The sequence below is a fragment of the Botryllus schlosseri genome, chromosome 9 (assembly GCF_051294905.1).
Source record: "Botryllus schlosseri isolate E-star chromosome 9, Bs_hap1, whole genome shotgun sequence".
In the NCBI taxonomy this organism is placed as follows: Eukaryota; Metazoa; Chordata; class Ascidiacea; order Stolidobranchia; family Styelidae; genus Botryllus; species Botryllus schlosseri.
The window spans coordinates 6,587,426-6,601,740 of NC_137244.1; the positions used below are offsets into that span (position 1 = coordinate 6,587,426).

General features: G+C 40.3%; 1 long non-coding RNA gene across 1 annotated transcript; it reads left to right on the forward strand.

The window, feature by feature from the left end:
• Positions 1 to 422: 422 nt before the first annotated feature.
• LOC145446853 (uncharacterized) lies at positions 423 to 7,077 on the forward strand. The gene is made up of 4 exons (XR_013917372.1): positions 423 to 3,251; positions 4,011 to 4,161; positions 5,809 to 6,005; positions 6,902 to 7,077. It is a non-coding gene; the product is annotated as an uncharacterized LOC145446853 (long non-coding RNA).
• Positions 7,078 to 14,315: the final 7,238 nt, after the last annotated feature.

Sequence of the window (14,315 nt, forward strand, 5' to 3'; positions counted from 1 at the left end):
TTGAGTATATTATTCCGTCGCTACTTCTACTTCTACTTGAGTAGCTTTCTTGACTACTTTGACCACCTCTGGGCGTGGGTCATGGCCCATTTCGCCCACCTGGCTATACGCCAATGGCTGTGGATGCCTCATTTACATCGGCTAGAGTTGGTTGTCTGATTTCCATGGTACTGATTGGAGTCGAAATTTTTGGTTGACTCGAGACTTGAGAGTCAATTTGTGTATTGGCTCGACTTGTAGGTCTATTCGTGTCATTGCGCATGACTCGAGACATTCTATATGACTTGATTCAAGTCTAGTGTACCAGGTCCGATGCTCGAAAAAAGGGTTGGCTATACGGGGGAGATAGCGTAGTGGTCGGAGCGGCCCAGGTTCGATCCCGTCGGAGGTTTATCTGGGCTCCGCTTCCCCGCCGTCGCCGTACTTACGGCGACAAAAAAGCCCACTGAAAGACCCGACGAAAAAAGGCACTCACAACCCAGCAAACACAAAACCGTAAAAGGATCATCCGGGATCATCTCGATTAGGTTCTGATTTTCTAAGTGTCGGAGGAATGTCTAAAATACGTAGTAGGGTTGTCTTGTGGTTATATTCAATCAGAATAAATTCCAACTCGGTGTTGTTCCATGGCATGCGTTAGACTTCATTATATCGCGTTGTTAACCTAATAATGCGAATTTTCTATCGCTTGCGGGTATGTCGAAAAGACGTAGAAAGGATAATGTTTGTGTTACATTCAATAACGATAAATTACTATCCGGTTTTGTTCGATCTCAAGCGGTAGCTTCGTTATATCCATTAGAAAACAATGTTCTACCTTCGTTTTATTGCGTGAGGATGTCACCGGTGTTGAATATTCGTGTTGTTGCTCTAAGGCCGAACAGTTTCGTTTTCTTCTGATATATATGATCTTCATTAGCTATATATTCGCTCTTTCGGTAATCTCGTATGTCCAACGAGTATGGATAATAGTTTTATTCAGAGAATAACTAGATAAGTGAGATGTTGTACGTTTAGGGATATGATTATCGATGCGTGACTTCTAGAATATATCGGCGATTCAAATTTACGTCATCGCGCGTGACAAAGATTTGACTCGAAACAGGTAGCAGCCAGGCATAGTTCGCTCTTTCTGTATGGCAAATGTCGTAAATATATAGGAATTGTGACTGAATGAGGTAGCGGGTAATAGATATATATGAAGTAGCATATAGCTTATGGGGTATTTCGAATTGCCTGTAGTATATGACGCCTAGAGCTGTTTGACTTTCTTCAAACCAGGCGTAGACATAACTGTAGAAAAGTCTCAACGTTTCCAGGTTAGAATTATAGAGCTAAACCGTTTTTTCCGAATTCGATTACAATTATATTACTGGCATTTCGCTCTAATTTAGTGAAATTAGACCACTAGAATTATCTAGTTTTCCAAGTCGCTTCAAACATCTGAATTACCGGTAGGCCTACCTGCTATACCTATATCATAATATTTATGCTTGAATTTTCTAGGCCTATAAGTCATATAGATACATACCTGTAGAACACTGATTCGTAGGTTACCTGCCTTGTTACTGGCATCCTGATTTTATAAAAGTTGGTGCAAGAATGGACATTTTCAACTTGATGTTGATTAATGGAGCAAAATTTGATATTTGAATGCAATTATACCTCGAATCCAGTGACAAGATTATTAATCGTTGAAACCAAACGCAGCTTGTTTATGTTGGCCCAGAGAATTTCGCTAGCCAGTCCATATTGATAGAATATGGTCACAGTAAGATAATATTTTAAGCTATTTTACATGAACTTCACAACATTTGATTTGATATGTCCGGTAAAACATTTGTTATTCTGCTTTCGAATAAGACCTAAATTGCTGGTTTCAATGTTAACTGTGTTTGCCAAAGGCTGTAAAGGTAATTTCTTTTCCATGTTAGATGTTTGTTTGTTTGTGGTGTTCATGGTGGTGGTTCGACTACACTGGTCATTTTACACCAGGCCTGTTCTTCTTGTTATTATTCCGTATCTGCCCGATTACCAGTGAACTCGGCACTTGGTGAATTCGGCCGCACAAACTCGGCACTTGGTGAATTCGGCCGTGGTAGATCTCGTAGCGGTACCAGTCGCCATGATTGTTTACTGGACTGTTTGCTGGTGAACTTGGCACTTTGAGTGGTTGTCAATGTTGTACGGGAGTCAGGGCATGCGCAGATCACAGATTGCGTAACCGCGGGGAAATAACGCGACATTCTTCACTTGGTGAACTCGGCCCTTGGAGGAATTGGCACTAGAACACCTTCGCATTAGAAATGCATTTAAATGAATGAACAGTATCAAAAAGGAAATTTAAACGTGTCGTGGCTTGCGGTGGATCTCGTAATCTTGGGATCCTTCAACCCTGTTATCGAGACACCCTAACCCCAGAGTGTAATCGTCTCTCCAAAGGCAAAAAATAGTTCATTTTGACGTGATCATGCGAAACATTTGTTGATGAGGAACACTGGCTTGTGATCGATAAACGAAGAAGCGCCGCTTGATGTTCCACAGCTCCGATCTCACATACAACGACAAGATCCATCTTCTCAAAACTTGCACGACACAGGCCCGTCACTCGCGCCATCGATTCCAAGCAGACCGCGCGTGGTCGGTATATGAGCGCTGCGTCATTTCCTGCGGCTACGCAATCCGTGATCTAATCACGCCGCGACTGCGTGATCTACGGATGCCCTGACATCCTTAGAAGATTGACGAATCACTTGATAATACTATTATTCGTTTAATAATTCATATTAATAGCCGAATTCACCAAGTGCCGAGTTCATCGGCAACCATCTGCCCACTTATAGCACGGCCCACTCCTAGGCTTTTTAAGACATGGCTATGCGGATCAGATGGCGAGGAGGAGCCTAGATAAACGGCCAACACTTCGGTAGGAATTATGGAGTCGACGTGTCAGGCTCGAACCCGCAATTCATTGGTGTTTAGCTATAATGGAATGTACCACTACGTTACCTCTCCATACCTTGTAAAATGGGACGGTAGCATTTGGCATTTCGTGTGGCAATTGACTTTTGTGTGGAAAATTGTGTTCGTTTTAGAACTTATCCAAAACTTTTATTCCGCCATAGATTCTATATGATAAAACGATATCGGAATTGATCCTAGAAGAATTCCAAAGCCACTCACCACAAAGGAGGATTTAAAGAAGTTTGATGACATATTGAATGAAAGCAAAAGCCTTTGCAAGATATGTGGTATGTTGAATCTGTTTTGTTATTTTTAAATACTTTGTTGTGCCGATAGCAGACGGTATATATATGTGTATATATGTGGAAACTATCAAGGTGTTATGTTTATTATTTTTAGAAATTCAGTCAGTCAAAGTGGACGATCGTATTGCTTGGATTATATTTAGGCTTATTTTAGCATCTTTGAGATGCAACTCTGAGCGTGGACGGTCATGAACAGTCAACTAATTCTGTTCCTATATTGACATATCAGTAGGGCTGGGCAAAATCGAGTACCTGAGTGATTCGATTCTGAATCACGTAACATGCTTCGAGTCGAGTCGAGTAATCGAGTATCACTCATTATGACGTCACAACAGAATGTACTACCAAATAGTACCTTTATGCCACCAAAATGAACGTAATGCCTGTTATCCGTCACATTAAAGATACTTTGGTATTTTCTCGACCATATCGATTTCATTGCACTTCTTAACAATGTTGTGGGATGATCATGACTTCGGAAATGTGTTATTTCCAGTAACGTTCGTAGCTTTGTACTGTGCCTGGTATGTTGAGACACGGCCAATCAAGGTTTCAAGGCTTCCTCAGTGGAAAATAGTATCAAAACTATAATTCTCGTCAGTAAATTAACTTTCAGTTGCGAGGACCGTATAATTTCAGTACTCGAAAAAATCGTCTTTTACTACTCGACTCGAATCATTAAAATTACTACTCGATTCAGATTCGAGTACTCGAATCATTGTGCCCAGCCCTACATATCAGACATTTGCACTCGTACCGTTGGCGGCGACAATATTGGTCAGTCTGCAAGAAGCATCATGAAGAAGGTTGCCAGTCTGATGTAATTATAGCAGAGTCGCAAAGAATGGGAAATACACTTTCATCAACCTCCATTTGAACAAGATCACATATAGTAAGAGACATTCATGATATGCTGCAAATGTGACTGTGTTCATTGTCTAGTCACCCCACTCATGTAACTATTGAGGCTTCATGCCAGGGTTGTAACCAAGTCACAAGGCTCCGGGTCGCAAGTCAATCTCACTTTTATAGTTTTGACTCGAGTCATTTTCAATTCACCACCGAGTCAAGTCCAAGTCAGCGAGCAGAGGGCCGAGTCCGAGTTATGGTATTATGACTCGAGCCAGAGTGTAAGTCATTGTGTTAGCTGCTCAGTTTCCAATTTAAGTCTGGTTAAACCAACTTATTATATTTTTTTTGTGATATCGAGTGGGTCGCATTTATAATATACGAATTTTCCTTACTTTTAGCAGTTTCTGGCCGCATTTTCAAATACCAGTACCAATAGGCGAAATCCCAATAGCGATTTGCTGTACTATTCTTTGAAATAATCATGAAATGTCGGTCTTGGCCGTCTGAGTCTCAAGTCATGCGCAATGAGTCGAGTCATTTCCGTACTTTGAGAAGATGACCTGAGTTAAGTCGAGTCAACAGAAAATCGTGACTCGAGTCTTACAACCCTGCTTCATGCAATGAGCATTTACTTTGAAGATAAATAGTAATTAAATAACTGGTTGATGGTACAAAATTTTAATACTGCTTTCAAAAGTACTTTCATGATAAACGTTATTGAAACCCGAAGAACTTTTCGCGTGCCAATAAAAGAGCTACCGGCACGATAAAGGAAGCAAAACAGAGTTGAATTCAAAACCAGATGGAGAATTATGACGCATTAATGTCGAATTTAGAAATAACATCAATGGAGCCAGAGCACAGCAACAATGCAGTGTATAACAACGGTCGCGTAAAACAGTATGAAGCGTGACACAATTCTGTAATTATTTATTATAGTGGTGCCCACCGTAAATACTATTTTATTCAAATCCAAATTTTTTGATGGCAATAACTCCGCTTCCACTTGTTTGAATCGAACCAAATTTGATGAACATCGTTTCTATACATAACCTAACACTTTCATGGGGTGAACAGAAAATTTTCAATTTTTTTCTATTTATTTTTATATAATAAATATAAACTTTCTTTTCCTGTAGCAATGCGGCTACTGGTTGGAATTGAAATAAATTTGGTGTGTAGGCTTGAATTAGGTAATCTAACAATTTTATCAAGTAGCCAGAACGATTTGAGAAAAAAAGTCATTTTTTAAGAGCCCTAATGTCCATGTCAGAGAAACGTTTTAGGGTAGGCCTACTCTCATGTCTCGCAGCGTTCTCTACATAATTGTCAATTGCGATACAAACTGTACTTGTATTGGTAAAGCCATCCAACTTCGAATTGTAAAATGTTGGGAGTCTTGATATCAAATTTTTGAAAGGTGCACTTTGAGAAGATTTCAGAATCTGTCAAATTATACAAAAAAATTTAGCAAATTTTTTGACATATTTCATCTATTTGGGACTCGATCAACGTAAAAGAATTGGTAATTATTTTATACAATATATTGTATTTGTAGTTGAAGTATAGTAATAATTCTTATGGTTACCGCACTTGTAACGATTCACGGCCATAACTGGAATAATTAGAATGATGTAACTTTCAAATTGTCATGCATTTTGCAACAACATTGTTTTCAATTTTCAAGGTGCTGACCATTGGAGGAAGAATCACCCTTAAGCCAGGAATTCACGATCCGTAAACGCGGCCGACTATTTCTCTCCTCAAGCGGAAGCGAAAGAGAAGAGGAACGAAGAAAAAAAAGGAGCAGAAATAGCAAGAGTGTGACAAGTCGCGTCCGTTCGCTTTAATGCGTATTTCCATCCGCGAAGCGCGTAGTAGTAGGTGGGAAAACTAATGGGCGTTTGGTTAGCGGTTATATAAGGTTGACTCCAGCGCTGGATTTGCTAAATGTTGCGGTGAAATAGGGGTGGTGTCATTTGGTATCAATATTGACTATTAAAAGACCATTTGTTAGTGGTCATGGATCTGTTCGGCCAGTATGCAGTAATTTCTGATGGTCACTTCCCGGCTTCTGTTCTCTAACCCCTCATGATTGTTATTCTGCTTCTAGTAAGGCTGTCGATTCTAATGTTTTATCGTATCATTTGTCGGAGGTTTCGCTCGCTTTATTTACAATGTTTTGCTTTCTGCTAGGTCAATTACTTTCCTGGCTGAGTATCGCTACTGCCTGAGAAACTGCACTAATTCTCATTTTAATGTCTTGCTGGTTATCTTGCTGTCAATTCTAATAATATGCTATACCAGTGCAGCCACTCAAATGATTTGTTCTCTGTACACAATATTGTTAGGTCTTCAGCTTTCCAGGCAGAGTATCATTCCACTTTCTAGACTTGGGGGTATATATCTCTCCAACTAGCTGCCAAATAACTGATTCATTTGGATTGTTGAATTGATCATTTTTGACAGAATGTGAAGAAATTTTAGTCAAGAATTCTTTTTGTGTTAGTGGCTGTTTTCAAAGATTGCTGAAGTAGTCATCGTTGATCTTGATAATCAAGTAGAAGTGGCGATTGAAGTCAGTTCTCTCTAGTCATATAATAATAAAAAAATATAATAAAAAAAAATTGAAAACTTGAGTGGAAATAGTTCAGAATCAAATCCATTTTAGTAAGTATTGGCGAAAAAAATGTAGGAGTCATTCGTTACTCGCTACCTCTGCCATTTTCGCAGTACGAATGTCTTAGCTATTAATCGTCATTTTCATTTTATTTCTGCAGGGTGTTGAAAAGAAAAGGCCGCATGGTTATTTATCCAGCTCATCAGAAGATGAAACCTGATGATACGGACTGTTTTCAGTTTCTTTCTTTGGGCATTCGTTCGTTTGTTCGTTTCATTTTTTACAACGGCATTATTGCCAATTCGTTTAAAATTAAATTATCACAAACGTGATTAATATGTAGTAGATAATGTGGTGTGTGTACGCAGCCGTGATCAGGTTATGCCCAGTGGTAGAAAACAGGTTATTATATCAGGATCTTCTTCTAATGTAGGATCTACATTCTCCTCACCATGTTTAAAGGCTGTAGCATCTGCATAATATTTACATTATTGAAGGACATGGAAAAGACGTTGAATTGAGTCGACACAAAATCCCCCTTTCTACGACCTGCTGCGATCTAATATCTACTATATCGGCTCGGCTTCTCTACATCTTTGGTCTGTACTGTGTTTACTGGGAAGGAATGGAAAGAACTAGAACGGGCCGCGGCTTCAAAAAGATCAACATCGAAAAGAACTGTGACATCGGGCAATTTAGGCCGAGGTGGGTGTCAGTCTAAAAAGATCGTAACTGCGTGTCGTTCGATATCATCCTATCTGTTCATCACATCGCATTGCGTCTTATCGCATCTGTACATTGTGTGTGACTTGTGCAGACAAAAAATATAACTCAACGATTATTATTATCTGTTTGAATAAACATTTTTATGAGTGAGAAAGATGAGTATATTATGAATCCGAGGCTTTCGCTATCACCCAAGAGTTTTGCAGAAGTGACCTGACTTAAAATTGACCTGGACTATAGCTAGACCAGTGGTTCTCAACCATTTTCACCTCGCGGACCGGCAAAATTTCAAAAGATATTTGGCGGAACGGTGGATCTTAAAAATTGAAATCAACCCAAAATGTAATGTATATGCAGCCGTTTTTCTGCAAGTAATTTACTAGAGCAGGGGTGGCCAACCTTTTTGTTTCTATTAACGGCCTTATTTCGATTACTTATATGGTCAACGGCCACATTCCAGGACATAGTCGTAATGAACAAACTGGACGCGCAATACCCATGTTAAACTGTCCATGTCGATGACTGGTGAACTCCGAACTAATTTACTTTTTGATATCGTCTTACCATATGCAACCAAATCGCCATGTGGTAGTGCTCATGTTGTGAATATAGTTACTATGGGATCGGTTATGGTCGCGCCAGGCGAGAAATATTTTCAGATTCACGAACGAATTTCGTCAATAATATTCACAGTTTCACATCTTACCATCAAATATTTATCCTTTCTCAGTTAATGTGATCAGATTCATCGGTAGAGTTGATATAGAGGGCAGGGGTGGCCAACTTTTTTGCCATTCACGGCCGCATTTCGACTACTCATGTAGCCTACGGCCGCATTCCAGGGCATAGTCGTAATGAACAAGCTGAACGTCAAATGCCCATGTTAGAGTGTCTATGTCCATTTCTGGTGAACTCTGGACTTATATAAAATCATATAACTTGCTATACGCACCGAAATCACGAGTAGTCATTGTTCATGTGATGACTGATGGAACCTGTCACAGTCGCGCTAAGCGCGAAAACTTTTCAGGTTCACTAAAGGATTTCGTCATTAATATTAGTAGTTTTACATATTAGTATCAAACATTTATCCTTTCTCAGTCTGTGTGATCAGATTCACCGGTAGAGTTGATGAAGGGGGTGTTTTCGAAAATTTAGGGGAAGTTATAATGATGATGCATCTTCGGGTGGGCCAATTGTTATTAGTCACTTTGTTGCAAGCTGTTATTTCGTGGCCTTCCATCAGGTTTGTCAGTATAGGAAGGAGTACACGATTATGACTTGGTATTTTAATACGGGGCGCGTCATTTTACTCTGCTGTTCGAATCTGTAATGTGGGCCCTGATTGCTTAGGGCTCTACTATATAAAAGTCGAAAAATGAAGTCACCTTGAATCGCGCGCAGCGCGAATAAAATTTCACGATAAATTGAAATCTGTCATGAAATCGGGAGTCAATTCGTAAATTGAAATTGCATGTCGACGGCCGCCAACACATACTACTAGAATTACGTGTCCACGGCCGCACAAACTTCATTCTACGGCAGCATGCGGCGGTACAGCCGCAGGTTGGCCACCCTTGATGGAGGGAGTGTTTCCGAAAATTTGGGGCAAGTTACTAATGATGATGCGATTGTTATTGTAGTCACTTGGTTGCGTATTGTTATTTCTTGACCTCCCATCAGGATTGTCGGTATATAGTGGAAAGATATTGGAATCTCCCCAACGTACCAGAAACAAAGTTATTTCGTGAGGAGCGTGTACGATTCCAAGTTGATGTTTCCGTATGGGGTGCATCATTTTCCTCTGCTGTTCGCATCTGTTCTATGAGGCTCAGATTGCAAAAGGGAGCTACGACTATATTAAAATCGAAAAATGAAGTCGCATTGAATCGCACCTAGCGCGAAGAAAACTTTAAGATTAATTTACATCTCTCAGAAATTCGGGATTCAATTCGTAAACTCGATTTTCATGTCGATGGCCACCAACACATAGGCTACTAATTGCATTACGTGTCCAGTGTCCACGTCCGCACAAATTTCGTTCTACGGCCGCAGGTTAGTCCCCCTGTACTAGAGAGTGACATTTTGAAGGTTTGTTCGTATTTAAATATGTTTATGATGGTATTCATGTGATTTTACGGTAGTGTCCGCTGAGTGCTGAATCGAGGTAAAATAAATTGTCCTGATAAACATAGGCTAATATCGCGCCGAAGGTCGTGGATTAACTGGCCGCGCTAACTCGAATAATCTTCTTAATCTCTTCGACAATATCCAGAGATGAAGCGTTTTGCAGTAGGATCAAGCATCTTGTCGAGCAATCTTGCTCATTTCCCACTCTACTTGCCGTAGCCTACTAAGAGTACAATGCGGCGCTTGAAAACACCTGATAATAGCGATGCCTCATGGCCATGGTGGCCAGTGACCATCCACAAAATTAATGAATCGAAAACAGAACATGTTTCCGGGCGTCTTATTTATTTTACCAATGGACAAAGCCTTGAATGTCTTGCAGTGTGAAATTAAGGGATAAAATCTATATATACCTCGCGGACCAGCAGAAAAGTCGTCGTGGACCGGCGGTTGAGAACCACTGAGCTAGACGATGAACAGTGAACACAACTCGGATACAACTCTGAGCACCGCGACTCCGAATCGTTGCTCCCTGACCTCGACTCGGTGGTGAGTTGAAAATGACTCGAGCAAGAGTTTGTTAGAGTATAAGGTTGACTTTGTGACTCGGAGCCATGAAACTTGGTTCCCTGCTAATGTCACAGTATAGTGTCCTATATGGTGTGGACACAAGCAAATCTCACGACTCAGTGAAATTGGTCTACGCCACACTTTCCATTTGGCTAAGCCAATTTGACGGTAATTTTTGACCGGCTTGCTGGGCGCGAAATTCGATAAAACGGGTATCAATGGTCACAGACTATTCCAACTCCAAGTTGTTTCGACACCTTCCTATCTTTTCATTGTATTGCAATGTTGTGGGGTTTTGAAAGGAAAAAATATATCTATAAACTGAAGTGTGGAATCGCTGGCGGCGCCATCTAATAAAACTACCGTATTTGAACAGCAGCTGAAAAATTTTACGAAAATTACCATCACACACTAGCTATCTCTGTGGTACCAAGGTCACACGCCATCGCTACTTAAAGGGGCACTGCACTCAAAAAATGATGTGGTCTCAAATTGATGGGCAAAACGAAATAAATTTTTTGGCCGCAGTCATTTTCTTCAGAACGCCACCGTAATGGAGCAGCAATTTATTGAAATTTCCAGAAACACATCCGGCTGCAGCTGTCGCGGCTCCGGGTCATTTCTTAACCCGTTACATGGCACGATGGCTTCATGGTCGCACTTGCTCGACGCGATTAGGCAGTCACGCAGAGGACGAACTTAAGATAGTTGTGAAATTTTATGAAGAGCATGCGATGCGTCATTCCCTTTGACTTCACACGATGTAACGGCACAACTTCTCGATGTCATTGCAGCTTGCAATAATGTCAATGCATATTCTCAATACTATTATGGAGACTCTGGGTAGAGCAAGACAATACCGTAGACCAGTGCTTTTCAACCTTTGTGAGCTCCATTCACACTTTTTTTGAAAAACAATTTAATTCGCACCAGTCAGCTGGAATTTATTACACAAAAAGAAAAGCTTAGGCTATCACTTTTGTATTTGTGGAGCTTCCTGTAGGTACAGAGCTTCATTATTTCACATTCAGCATATCGTATTGTTGAATAATCAAATACTAAAATCACTGCAGTAGAAAAATCACAGATATCGCACTTACGCTGTTCTCAAGGTGTTCGTTGCCTTTTCTGGGGGTATCGTGCAGTGACTTCTTTCGAAGCTAAAAGGGCGAACCCACGAACAATAGGGTTGTTCAGATTTGGGCATTTTTTGGAAACTTGTTTTGCGTAGTTCCAAATGATAGTTTAGTACATAAAACACTTCTATAAGCGATTTTGGTAATTTTCATCACGATCTTCCTTGCCCGCAAAGCCCCCATAGATCCATGGGCCAATCCTCCTTACTACTGAAGATTCACCCCCGACGGTTGGTAGCTTTTGTGAAGTTTGCGGTAAAAAACGGCTGAGCAGAGGTGGGAAATAGGAGGTTGAAATACCTATTTGACGATTGAACATACCTCAGTCCTATATATGCCAAAGGTATCCCACCTTCAGGTATTTGGTACAGGTATGTACGAACGAATACCGTCATTTTCATCTGGTTTTTACTTCGTAAATGTTAATGAAAGACATATGGTATATGAATGTAATGTCACCTTTATAGCAGCTTCAATTCACCTACTCTATATCAGGTTTTGCAGTATTCGATACGTGTTTCAGAAAGATCCCGCCCCCCTCCCCCGACCACAAAAACTCAGGGCTGTCCTGTTCAAGACATTGTCATAGCGAAAACGGCCAGAATACCTAGCTACAAGCTCACGATACTTGGCTTCTTCTTAAAAGATCATGACAATTAAGTCATGGCGCCAAAATGAGGGACCTGATCCTTAACTACCAATGTCATTCTGTCAAAAAATGTCCATGGTCTTCCTACAGAAACAAAAATCTCAATACATATTAGTCATTGTCGTCACCCAATATGGTATGTTCTTACAACTGAGTTCACATAAAAAGCAAATACCTGGCACAGACTATGTTTATGAAACTTGATGAATTTATTGTACGGAAATTTGCATTATCAGACTTGAAAAACAGGATAAGCCAAAACACAAATCCGCACATAGTACGCCGACCATTTACGTGACTTGAGACAATTGTGAAAGATGAAACGGAAGTTAATATCATTGAAGAACATGTTGAGAATTAGGTAAGCATAAAAACAAAAAGTGGATAACGACAGGCTCTAGTCTCAGGCGGGCTTATAAGGATTTCAGTGAGGATTTATTGAAGTTGTGATACTTCTGACGGTGTTGCTCAACAACTTGCAACAGACTTTCCTTTTGGAGTTTATCGTCTGTGATGATCGAAGCAAAGTCGGCGTGAGTTAAACTCCTCGTTCAGCAGCGTCATTGACGACTTTGACATTACTTACAAAATGGCTCATTTCATTGTATGATTCATACTGAGGTCATTGTTCCACAGGCTGATTCAACCATTCTCCAGAACACTCAAATTAGTTGAACAAATGCCATGACTGAGGGCCCACTAAATCAGCCAAAGTCCTTTCTGATGAGAGAATGGGTGGCCTGTGTCGATAAGATTGCGGTTTTTCAACTTTCAGTTGGCGGCTTGCAATGCTTTTTCTGGTATCGTAACTTTATTTTTTTGAGGATAGTGCATAAAGCACAGTTTCGTCCACAATGTACCATGGATGCTTCTTCGACTCATTAAGAGCAGATTCAGCAACATCATAATTCGTAGTAGAGTAACCGCCTATCTCCTGAATGAACCGCAAGTCGTTTCCCGGCGCGTCACCCCAATGCTGCAGTCCAGCCAAGCAGGAACATAGAATAAGCTTAAAAACAAGTTCATGCGCTCCAGTTGAGTAACGCAACTTGACAAGTATTGCATCTGATCAGCCCACATGAACATATTCTGAGAATATTGAATAGTCCCCATCCACCTGACATGTGATGCATTTGCTTGATAGGTATTCTTGCCATATTCCATATTTGACTACCTCCTCAGCGGTTTGAAGAAGACAATCCTGAGTTTTCGTAGTTTTAGGACATTCCTCTTTCAGATACAGCAAATACTGCAGAACCTGGCGTAGAGTAGGTAACTTGGAGAGAATAATACACTCAGATGAATATCCAACCAAGTAATGACCAGACTTGGATATTGTTATTGGTGGGTCCAGTACAATCTTTTGTAACGTTTCAGACATTCTTCTTCAACCAAATTCTAGTCTACCATCAAATTAGATAACTCGGTATCTTACAGTAACACTAAAATTGAGGCAAAGATTACTGACACAACATAATTACATACCTTTCAGTAACATTTACTAGCTTAACACAAGCTGAAAATATCCGCGCATCTGTTCTCGACTCAAAACACTTGTGCTTCTTCGGTATACAATTCATAACAAACGTGCAACCAATACATGTTTCCCATGAACGCGATAGATTGGTTGTACATGGTAAAACGAAGATACATCTGGCATTTATAGGACTGTATTTCAGTACAGTTATGAAAACAGATATATTTCCCATCCCTAAATAGCCGTCTTGAACTAATAACTTCACAAAACCAGTGACACGGTCAACACTACAGATAAAGATATGACGTAAACACCATGGTGAATCGTCAGTAGTAAGGAGAATTGACCCGAGGGGTATTGCGGGCAAGGAAGATCGCGATGAAGATGACCAAAATCGCATGTAAAAGTGTTTTTATGTACTAAACCAGTGGTTCTCAACCTTTTTTTAGACACGCCCCCCTTTTTGATGGTGAAAAATGTCCAAAACATGAACAACCCTAATGAACAATATTCACTCGAAACAATATCACTTTTCCACTAAATCGACATGTTATGTCATCGCTATATGAATGTGTGCCGAAATTCCAATACTTTGCATTCAAATCAACTCTGGCATCGCCCACTATTACTTACAAGGTAGGGTTATCATATTTTGGATTCGGGACAGGAGGACACTTATTGAAAATTTTCAGAAAGAGAATAGTGGATCGAGTAGAATCCTGAAAAAATGGTAAATTTTTCAGACTTCATGGTCGGTTGACTAAAAAAAGGCCAACTTTCCAGCTCAACTCCGAAAATACAGTTTTTCTTTCACACTCAACATTGGTTGACTATTTGGTTGAAATTCTTCTCATTCGCACAAGTACGAACCGTCACACAGGTTGAA